Source organism: Triturus cristatus, chromosome 3_2 (assembly GCF_964204655.1).
Source record: "Triturus cristatus chromosome 3_2, aTriCri1.1, whole genome shotgun sequence".
Lineage (NCBI taxonomy): Eukaryota > Metazoa > Chordata > Amphibia > Caudata > Salamandridae > Triturus > Triturus cristatus.
In genome coordinates, this window is record NC_140584.1 from 1,172,763,492 (window position 1) to 1,172,777,166 (window position 13,675).

At 47.3% G+C, this 13,675-nt stretch overlaps 1 protein-coding gene across 3 annotated transcripts in view; it reads left to right on the forward strand.

Moving 5' to 3' along the window:
* The window catches only part of WNT10A (Wnt family member 10A), a 149,910-nt gene that overhangs the window by 59,802 nt on the left and 76,433 nt on the right, over positions 1-13,675 (forward strand). The window lies entirely within an intron of this gene.

Below are 13,675 nucleotides of genomic sequence, written 5' to 3' on the forward strand. Positions count from 1 at the left end.
TTCTTTTACATGCAAGTGTCCATCAGTGAGGGACTTCAGCGCCCTGTGACAATACCAGTGAATGGCCCTCTGGAGAAATGGCCCTTCTGAAGCAGATACAAAGAGGTTTTAAGACCCCGGTGGTCAGTAGCAAACAGGAACTTTAAGGTTGAAGAGATCCACTCACGTAGAGGAATGACCTAAAAAGTCCATTTATGACTATACGCTGAACCAGCTTGGGTACTAGTGTTAAATGGTAGCGGCAGTTTCAGTCGATAATCTTTCAAGTATTTGCCCGGCGGTAATCGCCTCTCATACCACTCGATAATTTACCAATAAAAGAGGCAGGCGCCGGAGACTGGAAGGCAGGAAACAAAGTTTTATTCCGTCGGAGCAGAACACATCAGATCAGACAGCAAGGTATCGTCACGAGGTGCTCTAACTGCATCTCTGAGACCTGGTCTCTTATACACTGGTTTATTGCTTTATTACACATAGTATATTCTTGAGATTCCCTTGATGCCCGAAAGAACATCCCCTGACGCCCCGGCTCAGATCCGATCCCACACATAGATACAGTAGAAGTTCCCACCCTACCCGCAGTGGGAGATGGCTATCGCGCAGCAGGGAATTCCGCTAATTCCCGGGGGTGTGTGCAGCCGGCCGGGTCTCAGAGGGTAGGGGCTTTGATCTACTGTAATCCCTTTGATGTGGAGTGTTTCCCTTACAGTAGGGGCAATAAACTGCATCCGCAGGGCTAGGTGATGGCCTGGGACCAGTTCAGACAATGGGGCGCAGAGGAAGGGGGTTATCAAAGGAGAGGCATGACCATGTATGGGTTGTCGGTCGGAAGTGGTTCCGTAGCAGGGTCGCGCAGAAGGAGAGGGTTTATGGCCTGTATGAGAGAGCGGGGGTGGCCGGCGCGCGGGGGAATGCTCGCAGCGCCAGGGGAAAGCGCTGGCGGTCGAGAGTGAGCGGGGAGAGAGTGGGGTGCCTAAAATGGCAGCCGTGCGTTCGCTTGTGCGTGGTGCTGGGGAGGGGCAAGATGGCGCAGATAATGTTCAGTTTGCGAGCTAAATTTCCACAGTCCTCCCTTTTAACATATCTCGCCAGCTTGTCCGGCCAATATTCGCCTTTGTTAGCCTTTCAGTTACAGTATCGTCAATGTTCGTCACACATTTTAAAGATACAGAGTCGTTTTAGGGTGGGCAGGAGTAATCTGACACATTTGTACATTGTCTCATACAGTTTGATAAAGTAGGCGAGGAGGAAGTACATTCAAAGTTGCAGTATAGTTGTGTACATGGCTGGTGTTGTATGAATGTTACTATACAAAGTTACATTTTCTTAACTTCTCAGTGTACAGTCGGAAGTGATTGATGCAACATCATGAAAACTTGATAAGAAGATAGTTAATATAATAAGGTGGTTGGGAGAGGATTTTCAACTTTGACATGGGTTCTTCTTTCCAGTGTCCTTGTTTATAAAGAGCTATCACTGGTAAGCTCTCATTGTTGTTCTTCTTTCGTTGGCACTGTTGAGCACCGGCGGTGGAACTAAGGTCCAGCTCAAATCCGATTTCTTCACGTGGCAGGGTGTGACCACTCACTGTTCTTTGATCACAGTCCTGTTCCTTAACACAGTTCACCACAGGTACTTTTGAGACAGGGTGCCGGCCTTTTGTTCCTCGGTAGTAGGTCAAAGTCATAGTCCAAATGAAAGAGGAAGAGAGAATGGGGTGGCATGGGATCGGATCAAAAATGCGGACCAAGGAGAGCAGAATCTTTTCAGCACTGGGCCCATCAATCGGGCCCGACGGGTTAAGACTTCAGGCACGCTGGTCAGTGAGCAGGGGCCTCGATGTAGCCCTTCGCGCTCATCGTTCTGATAATGGTGCCTCGTCTCACACTCTTGTTGCTTCGTCGCTTCCCCCTTGGTCGATGTCATAGATGTTTTATGATCCGCAGCCAGACTGTGCGTCACATCCGACCCCTCTCTTCCGATGGCTGCAGGTTATCCTTGAATAGGTTATAAGAAACGAAAGTCTTAGAGATCTTGGCAGGGAAGACATTTACATACTTCATTCTCTCTCCCAACCACTGAGTAGTTGCGGAAATGCTCTTATCTGTTACTACATGATTGGTGCCTATTAACTCTGATGTTAATGTGCGTGTTACTAATCTATTAATTACTGCTGTGGTGCAGGGTTCTGTGGGTGTCCCTGTCCATCGTCTGGCCTTCTAGGTGTCGGTTTCTGCGCCTTATAATACAAGGTTTGGTAGTACCCGTAAGTGCGAGGTGCTACTGTCATGCGTTCATGAGTATCCTTTTCATACAGTAGGTGACCCTTTATTAGCTTAAAACAGGGCCATCAGTTGTTTCGTTCGGGATACTCTGAGACGGCTTAGTATAGGGCTGGAGTTATTTCTGGGAGAACAGGGTGCTTTAGACATTCTATTTCGGGCTAATTGGTCAGGAGTGATTCTGGGTGGTGGAGATGGTGTCCTTTAAGAACAAAAACCACTGACATATAGTCCCCGTGTCGAGGGTCAAATTGGGAGACATCAGTCGTCTTACCTGTCCTTTCTTTCTCAGCCGATTAGGCTTAACGTTTGCAGAAAGGAGAGGTAGTAATCGTGGTAAAGTATGGTCGTTTTTGTTTCTGTCAATTTTGTTCGAACAACACCGTGTTCGGGCCAATTATACACTTACCAAAGAGGTGTATGTCGTTAATTTATTCAAGAAGAAGGAGGACAAGAAAGAGCCTTTTGCGAGGGAGGGGGAGAGAGAGAGAGAGAGAGAGAGAGAGAGAGAGAGAGAGAGACGTGTGCAGAGAGAGAGAGAGAGAGAGAGAGAGAGAGAGAGAGAGAGAGAGAGAGAGAGAGAGAGAGAGAGACGTGTGCATCAAGTAGGCTACTTTGGAGTACATACGACACAAAACAAGAGAGAGAGAGAGAGAGATGGGTAAGATAATAGGCCACTTGGTGCACACACAACATGGAGTAGCATGGGTCTGTTCCATATAAGAAAACACAAGCGGGGAAAAGACATAAATTCGGTGACCACGTACACACAAATGCCAGATAAGGTGTGACAGTACATGCATCAAGACGGAGACTCAGGGCTGCGTCGAGCACGGGGACTTCTCCTTTCCTGTCCTCTATTCCTATGTATGCTGCGTACCTTTAGCATTTTGTAGTTTATCTTATGGGTTGTCTGACCCTTTATTCTTCCTCCCTTTGATCGGTGGACGAGCACCTCAATCATACGATGACGCTCTCTTCAAGTGACCCGAACATGAAATGCATACACATTCATATCGTATAATCGTAGTACACACGCACAATCATATCATACAGTTTTTCATGTTCCCAATGGTGGTCTGTAATTTTACGCACTATCTCACAACGTTTGTCTATGTTTTCCCTGATATTGAACTTGGTTCGGTCCATGTCCACTCCACTCTTCAGTCGGAACTTCGTCGTGACCTATAGAGGGGAAAATAAGAGGGGAGGGGAGGGGAGGTGCAGTATTCAAAATACCCCAGCGCGCGCAGACACGAAAGGTTCTACCTACCATGTACCAGGCTAGCCGCAGGGTTGGGTAATACCACGGACCCATTATTCTTTAGTTTGAGGCAAAGATGCTCTAGTTCATTCATCTCCTAAATTCGCGTTCCCTGGTCGTGCATGTATTTCTCAATTGGTCGTGTATTATGGTGCAGGATACCATACCTTGCATGCGACATATACCTTAAGTTATAGTTCATTATTGATTTGACAATTCTTGGAAAAAGGGCAGGCGTGATGGGTACAAATTCCGTTAAACAAAAAGATTTTTAGGCAAATTGTGTCTGTGTTATCTGTATGCTTTCGCTTAGGAGTAACAATCATTTATTTAAAAGAAAAAAACTTTCAACAACCCAGATGATTAGTCATGACACTGATTTCGTAATTCCCTTTTAAGAAGCCCTTTATTTAAAACAATGTCAGTATGGAAGTACGGGCCTACAGCCGCCATAGACCGGCCACGGTGTGAGAGGCGTCGAGCAACATGAGCAACACTGGATTAACATAAAAATCGGTCCCCCCCCCCTTTTTTCCCACCATCATGTGTGTAAGCATCGCATATATATATATATATATCTCTCTTTTTTAACACAAATGTCACGTGACTGGAACGCCACAGGGAGTTGTAGGCCACTCCTACATCAGCGCCATCTTAGGGCGGGGTCGGGTCAGTGCACAGTCTAAGTCTTTCCATGAATTAGCAGTTGAACCAGAATTCCTTTCGGCAGTTCGAGAACTTTCGTTAGCGTCAACTTTGCGTCAGCATGGCGTCACTGCAACCTTGTAGCAATGCCACGGTTTGTTCTTAGGGCGGGGCAGCAGGCGGGTTCTTCCGCCGACGCTTTACTGTCTCACTGTATCAAGCGGAGGCAAGGTGGCTGCCGCCCGGGGGCAAAAAGAGCAATGGTGGTGGTTTTGTCCTTACCGGAAGTCCGCAGGAGTCGAACGTCAAATGACTCCAACCAATTCTGCAAGGCTGAGGGGAGCGTTCTGTCAAGGGTGGGGCCCATGCCCTAGCAAACAAGCTTTCGAGTCCAGAATTGTCTCACGGTGGGCCAGGCCTGGAACCGGAGGGGTCAACCGCCGGAGTTCAAGGGCAGCAGTAGCAGCAGCTCTTCGGTACAGTCACCGGAGAGGAGCCAGCAGCAGTAACAGCAGCAGTTCGGGTGGTGCTGCCACCGGGGTGATTCCAGTAGCAGTGACGACAGCAGTTTGGATGGTATCACCACCGGGGTGGGTCCCTGATTACCTTGCTGCGGGGGCCCACTCCTCACGTCGGGCACTAGCGGCAGTCCTGGTGAACCCGGTGCTTGGGTGGTTGCCTGGCGGCCGCGTGCAGGGGTGCCGGCTCAGCCGAACGGCGAATGAAGTGGCAGGGCGCAACTCAGCTGGCCGACGTGTGAAAGGTGTGGTTTGGGGTGCCCTCATCTGCTGGCGAGCCTCCACCTGGGGAGGTGGGGGAGGTCCGTCCGCGTCGCCTCCCCCCGCCAGGGCACCCTCCGTTATTGAAGGAAGAAGTGACTGGGAAGATCCGCACAGCGTGCCAGGGTGAAATTCAGCAGGCCGATGAAAAAGATGGCTGGGTGCAGCTTAGCTGGCCGGTGAGTGAAAGACGGTTGGGTGCAGCTTAGCTGGTCGGCGAATTAAAGACGGTTGGGTGCAGCTAAGCTGGCCGGAGAGTTAAAGACGGTTGGGGTGCCCGGCGAGCCTCCACCTGGGGAGGTGGGGGAGGCCCGTCCGCGTCGCTTCCCCCCGCCAGGGCACCAGCCCTCATTAAAGAAAGAAGAAGAGAAAGCGGAAAGGGCCGCACAGCATGGCGGGCTCCGCCTTGGTGTTGCCAGAACTTCGGCGCTTCGTATAGCCTCCGGCCTATTCGCACAATCGCTCGCCACTGATGTCAATGGATTTTTGCATGGCTTTTATAGCCCAAAGTCAACTAAGAGGGACCGCCCAAAACAGGCCAATGTTGCAATTTCGAGGAAGGAGAGGCGAGGACGGTGTCACGTGGACGTTAAGGCTTTGGGATGGAGGTTGCAGCAGACTGTCATGTAAATAGTTGTTTTAAAACGTGTTTTAACCTGTTTACCCTGTTGGTGTGTTTGTTATATCCTATAAGTTATTAAAATGTTATAACTACATTACTTCGTTGGAGTGTTTGTACATATTTGTAGTTTGATGACGAGCACAAGGAGGTTACTGTGCAATCGGAAAATTAACATAGCCCAATTGTGCGCGATCTAGCCCTAGTTTGGTGACGTCGATGGTGGGTGTCAGCAGGCTTCCGTTTGTGCGGGATTTTGTCATGCTTATTGGGCGGGGTGGGCAGTAGGGCAGACATGTTTAGGTAGCGAGAGTAATGGAGTCGGGCTACCTCGCGGTCGTCTCGACCGTGAGCTTGACTCGTTCCCTTGGTTTCATATGTCCCACAAAGGGCTAACTCCTAGCGTTATTTTAGTTTTTGTAAGGTCAAAAAGGATCCTACCAGTGCCTTTACTATCTTGTCGATTCCTGTTCGTTCATCCTTAGTTAATCGATTCATTCTGGTGGACTCTTTCTTTCCTATCTCATGGTCGTCTAGCGTTGTAGTCGACGTTGGGTTCGGCACAAGAGGCTCAGCCGGCGCGGAGGCCGTGAGGGCCGAGGCCCTTGTACTGCTTTCGCTCGTGTTCGGGGGTTGTGGGTGTTGTACTATTGATTGGGAGGGTGCATACGGAGGGGGCATGTAAATGATCGGAGGACCTAACAGTAACTCGTCATTCGTTCGCTGCTTGGAGGACAACTCAGGGTAGAGCAAAGAAGGGGTCCTAACAGCGTACTGGCCTGAGGTTTCGGGTTCCTGTCTTAGTTTAGTTTCCCTTCTCTCTTTTATGTCTTCTTCTAACTTTCTAGCGGCAAGGTGAGCTGCCTTTCGTAATTCCTTTTCTGCTTTTACTTCTTCCCTCTTTTTCCGTTGCGTTGCTTCTTTGCGCCACATGCCGATACTGTCAAGCATAGTAGGCGTCGTCTTATTGCTACGCAGAGCTATTTCTAGCGCTTCTATCTTATGGTCGTCGAAGGATCCCATCAGTGGCCACTGACTTTCGGGGTCCTTCTTGGTATATTTATGCCACAGCTTGCTATAAGCTACGGCGACTAGTCCATATTTAGTGAACATGTCCTTATTAGGGGTGCCTTCCAGTGGAGCCGGGTGGTTCACCTCTAATAAGCGGTCCGGGCAGAACCAACTACCAATCAGTGGGGAGAAGATAGGCATGACGGGTTTCAACGGGGACAAAAGTCAGCACTACCTATCTTTTCACTGCTTGCAAAGACTAGACAGAATATCTCTATTCTTCGTTATTTGTAAGCAGAGAATACCTCCAAAGAACCAATATCGAACAACTGGTGTTCGGACAATCAATCAATCAATCAATGGGGAGATAAAGATAGGCACGACGGGTTTCAACGGGGACAAAAGTCTGCGTTACCTACCCTTCACTATTTGCAAAGACTAGACAGAATATTCCTATTCTACGTTATTTGCAAACAGAGAATATCTCAAAAAGCACTATTCTTCAAAACAATCAATGTTCGGACAATCAATCAATGGGGAGATAAAGATAGGCACGACGGGTTTCAACGGGGACAAAAGTCTGCGTTACCTACCCTTCACTATCTGCAAAGGGAGAGAGAGAGAGAGTATTTCTACTCCTCCCTGTTTGTAGACAGCGAATATCTCAAAGAGAACAATCAATGAGCAATACTAGTATTCAAACAATCAATCAATTATTTCGCACTTTTGTCGTATTTCACGACCTTACCCGGACCGCGTGGACAGTTTCTCGTCTTCCGCCTCCAGCGCCCGATCGTCCTCTATTCTCCGTATTTGCCACGGCACTCCTGATGGTTCCCAGTCAGGACCGTAGATCACTCGAGAGAGGTCTGCTCGGAACCAGTGAAGTTCGGATGATCGGCTGCCAGACGAGGGTCTATTGGGCAGGAGCTCTCCCGATTGTTGCAGTCGTTCACTCTGTCGTCGGGACCTCTCCCACTGGATCCACGTGTCGCTGATGGGCCCCACGTTTGGGACGCCAATTGTTAAATGGTAGCGGCAGTTTCAGTCGATAATCTTTCAAGTATTTGCCCGGCGGTAATCGCCTCTCATACCACTCGATAATTTACCAATAAAAGAGGCAGGCGCCGGAGACTGGAAGGCAGGAAACAAAGTTTTATTCCGTCGGAGCAGAACACATCAGATCAGACAGCAAGGTATCGTTACGAGGTGCTCTAACTGCATCTCTGAGACCTGGTCTCTTATACACTGGTTTATTGCTTTATTACACATAGTATATTCTTGAGATTCCCTTGATGCCCGAAAGAACATCCCCTGAAGCCCCGGCTCAGATCCGATCCCACACATAGATACAGTAGAAGTTCCCACCCTACCCGCAGTGGGAGATGGCTATCGCGCAGCAGGGAATTCCGCTAATTCCCGGGGGTGTGTGCAGCCGGCCGGGTCTCAGAGGGTAGGGGCTTTGATCTACTGTAATCCCTTTGATGTGGGGTGTTTCCCTTACAAAAGGGGCAATAAACTGCATCCGCAGGGCTAGGTGATGGCCTGGGACCAGTTCAGACAATGGGGCGCAGAGGAAGGGGGTTATCAAAGGAGAGGCATGACCATGTATGGGTTGTCGGTCGGAAGTGGTTCCGTAGCAGGGTCGCGCAGAAGGAGAGGGTTTATGGCCTGTATGAGAGAGCGGGGGTGGCCGGCGCGCGGGGGAATGCTCGCAGCGCCAGGGGAAAGCGCTGGCGGTCCAGAGTGAGCGGGGAGAGAGTGGGGTGCCTAAAATGGCAGCCGTGCGTTCGCTTGTGCGTGGTGCTGGGGAGGGGCAAGATGGCGCAGATAATGTTCAGTTTGCGAGCTAAATTTCCACACTAGTCATTAAAGGAAATGCTCTCCTGCTCTCAGTAATATTCAAAAATAGGTCTCTTTCCAAAGCCGTCAGTCAATAATGAAGACACAACGCCCAGCAGCTGGAGCTGACAGTAAACCAGCGTTTTTCAACCTTTTTTGGGCAAAGGCACACTTGTTTCATGAAAAAAATCACGAGGCACACCACCATTAGAAAATATTAAAAAATTTAACTCTGTGCCTATATTGACTATATATAAAGTAATTCTCTTGAATAGGAATCAAATAAACACAAAGAAAGTATTTTATAATTACTTTATTATGAAATAGTAAGTAAACAGAAATATGAAAAATTATAAAACACTGGTCTTATTGATCAGTGCGCAACCTGGGCCTGTTTGGCTGAACACAAAGCTGATATTCTGGCTGGAATCGAAGAAAGACACACACGTAGCTCTTCGTCAACAGCTCTCAGTCTCTCTCTGTATTTAGTTTTTATAGCAATCATGCTTGAAAAGCTCATCTCACACAGATATGTAGTGGAAAATGGGAGCAATGTCAAAATAGCTTTGTTTGCCAGAAGGGGGAACTCCTTGGCAGTATCCAACCAAAAACTATCCAAAGGTAGATCAGCAAATCTTAGCTTGAAACCACGATTTTGCCTCAGTTCAGTTAGTTCCTCCTGCTCCTGTAAAGTCATGTCCTTTCCACCAACTGATGCTGAGCTATAAGGGTCCCTAACCCAGTCAAGGCATTCAGTGGAGACTGAAGAGAAATAAAATGACAACCTCTCCTCGAGAGTTTTTAAATGTTTAACTATTATCTCACACAGTGCAGCAGTGTGAACACCTTGCCATTGCTTGGTGAGTGTGAACATTTCAAGATTGCCACTTTCCACGTGTTGATGCCAGAGTTGCACCTTTGAACGGAATCCATTTATTTTATCTGTACTTGTAAGCAGGTTTTCATTTCGGCCTTGCATTCGTGTGTTCAGTTCATTCAGATGATGAAATATATCTGCCAGGTATGCCAGCCTTGCACACCACTCATCACTTGCAAGCAGCTTTGCGTAATCTGGCCTCTCATTTGTCAGAAACACTTTAAGTTCCTCCCGCAGCTCATACACACGAACCAAGACCTTGCCACGCGACAACCACCGGACCTCCGTATGAAACAGCAAGGTTTTATGCTTCGCTCCCATCTCCTCACACAAAGCTGCAAATATGCGACTTTTCAGGGGTCGTGACTTTACAAAGTTTACCATGCGCACAACATCATCCAACACATGAACTAGGTCTGCTGGTAAAGTCTTGGCTACGAGGGCCTCACGGTGTAAAAAACAATGCGTAACAATCACATCTGGATTTCTTTCCTTCACTCTGCTTACAAAGCCTTTGGTGCGCCCGACCATGGCTGCAGCTCCATCGGTGCAGACACTTGTGCAGTTTTCCCACTTAAGTCCTCCTTGTTCAAGGTATGCTGATGTGACACGAAAAATTTCTTCTCCTGTTGTTTTTTCTGGCAATGCCTTGCAAAAAAAGAAGTTTTCTCTAATTGCATCACCATCAACAAAACGCACATTGGCCAAGAGTTGAGCATGTCCACTGATATCAGTAGACTCGTCAAGTTGCAATGCAAATTTCTCACTGATACGGATCTTTTCCAAAACCACACTTTCGATGTCTGCAGACATGTCATTAATACGTCTGGAAATTGTGTTGTCTGAGAGAGGGACTTTGGCTATTTCCTTAGCTGCTTCAGGTCCGAGCATCTCCTCTACAATAGCTTTGCAGGCGGGAAGTATTAATGTCTCTGCCACAGTGTGCGACTTTTTTGACTTGGCTATAAGTTCAGCAACTTGATAGCTAGCTTTAAGAGCTCTTTCATTTACCTTTGTGGTTTTTCTCATGAAAGTTGCCTGTTTCTCCGTGTTTTCACGCAGGCGAACAAAATAGTCCACATTCTTGTTTTGAAGCAAAGGGTGTTTCGTTTGGAGATGGCGTTTAAGTTTGCTTGGGACCATAGCACTGTTAGCTAGCTTTTCACCACACACCACGCACAGTGGAGTTGGTTTGTTTGCATCTCCGGTGACAGTAAATCCAAATGAAATATAGCTTTCGCTATATTGCCTTGTGCCAGAGAATTTGCTTGAGCTAACCATCTTTGCTTTCTTTTGATCCCCACTCATACTTGGGCTCTCATCCGGCTCCAAATTTTGTTCAGAGTCCAGTTGTTTCCTTTTCAAAAACGTGTCCATCACTGCAGTATCTCACTGTCACTCAGTACTAGGCATACACAAGGACGCTGCACCTGCAAGTTACCTATAAAAGAAATTTAAGATTTGTATCATTCTAGTATAAGCCTAAGGAGCAAATTGTGACTGGATGGTTTCTCAGACTCAGAGAGCCCTTGATGCCAATTTTAAGGTTAGCACGTGCTACAAACGTTACGTTACATAACCATAACAGTTGTTATGCCAGTGTTCGTGCTACTGTTTCTTTCTTGGACTGGGCTTCTAATGTCCTAGGAGGATGGTGCTGTGTATCTGGCCACCTCTAGTTGTTAGCACATGAGGATGTTGATAAAATTAACAAGACCACATCTTGATTCTTGATGCCTGCAGGCAAGTACTTAGGTGCCATTTGTATTACGGGAAATAGTGGATCGACTGAACTGGGGTGAGTCAAGATTTAGAGTCAGAAATTTAGGAGGTGAGTTTGTGTTCCTCAAGCCGGGTCAATTATAGTCAGATACCAGACCCTATGTAAGATAATAGGTTTACCTGCGGCTGGTATGGTGAAGAGCAAAGGGGGGAGGTGGGTCTCACCACACTGAGGATCACAGGCACTAGAATAGATGCCATGCCGGGCACAGCAGTACATGAGTGCCCGCCAAGTATAACAGAAAAGGTTGTTAACCATTCACATAATTTCTTCACATTCAATGGTAAAATAAGCAGTGATTCGTGTTTCATATCTCACCCACATGGAATTAATGCCCAGCAACTCTTTAATCCTAAATTAACCATTGGATGCTCCACTCAAGCGGCACAACAAAGTTGGTATATTGTAGTAAATAGGAGTTCATCCATGCTAGTAATGCCTGTCCAAAATGGAGACCCCGGAGCGGCGACCCTTCACCACATTATCGGACAAACAGGCAAAACCCCTCTTGGTAATTGTAAAACCAAAGCTCACGGGGAAAGGAAATCCTTCAATTTATATAACTGTATAACGAACAGACACCAACCCTCCATACAGACACGAGCGCGTACACGGAGGATTGCTAGCTAGAGTCATAAGTCCGAGAGGCGCAAAGAGAAGCGCACTGAAACACGGCGAGAAGAGACTGCACCAGACAGCCCCTAAATACAGTGCAGATAGTAGAAGCAGAACATGGCGGTCAACATGCTACAGTTACCAGCTAATACAGCTTCCCCATCCCGCCCCCGTACCTTGCAAACCCTGACTGCCCTACCCCGTCAGTGCCCTGCCGCACCTGCTGCAAACGTGTGCCCCATTTCCTGTCTTGGACAGGTTATGAACTGTCATTCATAATGTATGAGGTTTTCGCTTAACCAGTTTTCAGCGGTACAGCAGGTGGGTGACTTTGTACAGAGAGGCCATATTGTTTTATTTACTGTGCTGCATTGATACTATTTGCACCTATCATCAAGTGACAGAATCTGAGGCTGAGAGGCAGTGCCCCCTACCTTGGGGCGGGTGGACCCATTGATTTGATGGTGAGGGGGAGATCAGTGCTGCTTTATAGGTGGCAATTCGCTAGGCTACTGAATCCTGGGGCTGCCTGGAAGGGAGAGAAAATAGGAGTCGACGTGACTTGAAGCCAGCGTCGTTGCCTCTGGAGGCAGGGAGGCAGGATGTCGGTGGGAAAGCAGAGCTGCCTCTGATCTCTGGGTCGAAGGCGTTTGTGGTCCAGCTGCCACACTCGAAGAGTTGCGGATCGTCAGGGAAATAAATACATTGAGGTAGTGTTCCCAGGGCTACCAGCAAATGGAACTTGCAGTCACCTTGGTTTACGAGCAGAGGGAGATAAAAGGTAAGAAATTCTGGGCCAGTCAAAACATGCTACAGTTTATGAAAATGGTTGGTCTACACCAGCGTTTTTCAACCTTTTTTGGGCAAAGGCACACTTGTTTCATGAAAAAAATCACGAGGCACACCACCATTAGAAAATATTAAAAAATTTAACTCTGTGCCTATATTGACTATATATAAAGTAATTCTCTTGAATAGGAATCAAATAAACACAAAGAAAGTATTTTATAATTACTTTATTATGAAATAGTAAGTAAACAGAAATATGAAAAATTATAAAACACTGGTCTTATTGATCAGTGCGCAACCTGGGCCTGTTTGGCTGAACACAAAGCTGATATTCTGGCTGGAATCGAAGAAAGACACACACGTAGCTCTTCGTCAACAGCTCTCAGTCTCTCTCTGTATTTAGTTTTTATAGCAATCATGCTTGAAAAGCTCATCTCACACAGATATGTAGTGGAAAATGGGAGCAATGTCAAAATAGCTTTGTTTGCCAGAAGGGGGAACTCCTTGGCAGTATCCAACCAAAAACTATCCAAAGGTAGATCAGCAAATCTTAGCTTGAAACCACGATTTTGCCTCAGTTCAGTTAGTTCCTCCTGCTCCTGTAAAGTCATGTCCTTTCCACCAACTGATGCTGAGCTATAAGGGTCCCTAACCCAGTCAAGGCATTCAGTGGAGACTGAAGAGAAATAAAATGACAACCTCTCCTCGAGAGTTTTTAAATGTTTAACTATTATCTCACACAGTGCAGCAGTGTGAACACCTTGCCATTGCTTGGTGAGTGTGAACATTTCAAGATTGCCACTTTCCACGTGTTGATGCCAGAGTTGCACCTTTGAACGGAATCCATTTATTTTATCTGTACTTGTAAGCAGGTTTTCATTTCGGCCTTGCATTCGTGTGTTCAGTTCATTCAGATGATGAAATATATCTGCCAGGTATGCCAGCCTTGCACACCACTCATCACTTGCAAGCAGCTTTGCGTAATCTGGCCTCTCATTTGTCAGAAACACTTTAAGTTCCTCCCGCAGCTCATACACACGAACCAAGACCTTGCCACGCGACAACCACCGGACCTCCGTATGAAACAGCAAGGTTTTATGCTTCGCTCCCATCTCCTCACACAAAGCTGCAAATATGCGACTTTTCAGGGGTCGTGACTTTACAAAGTT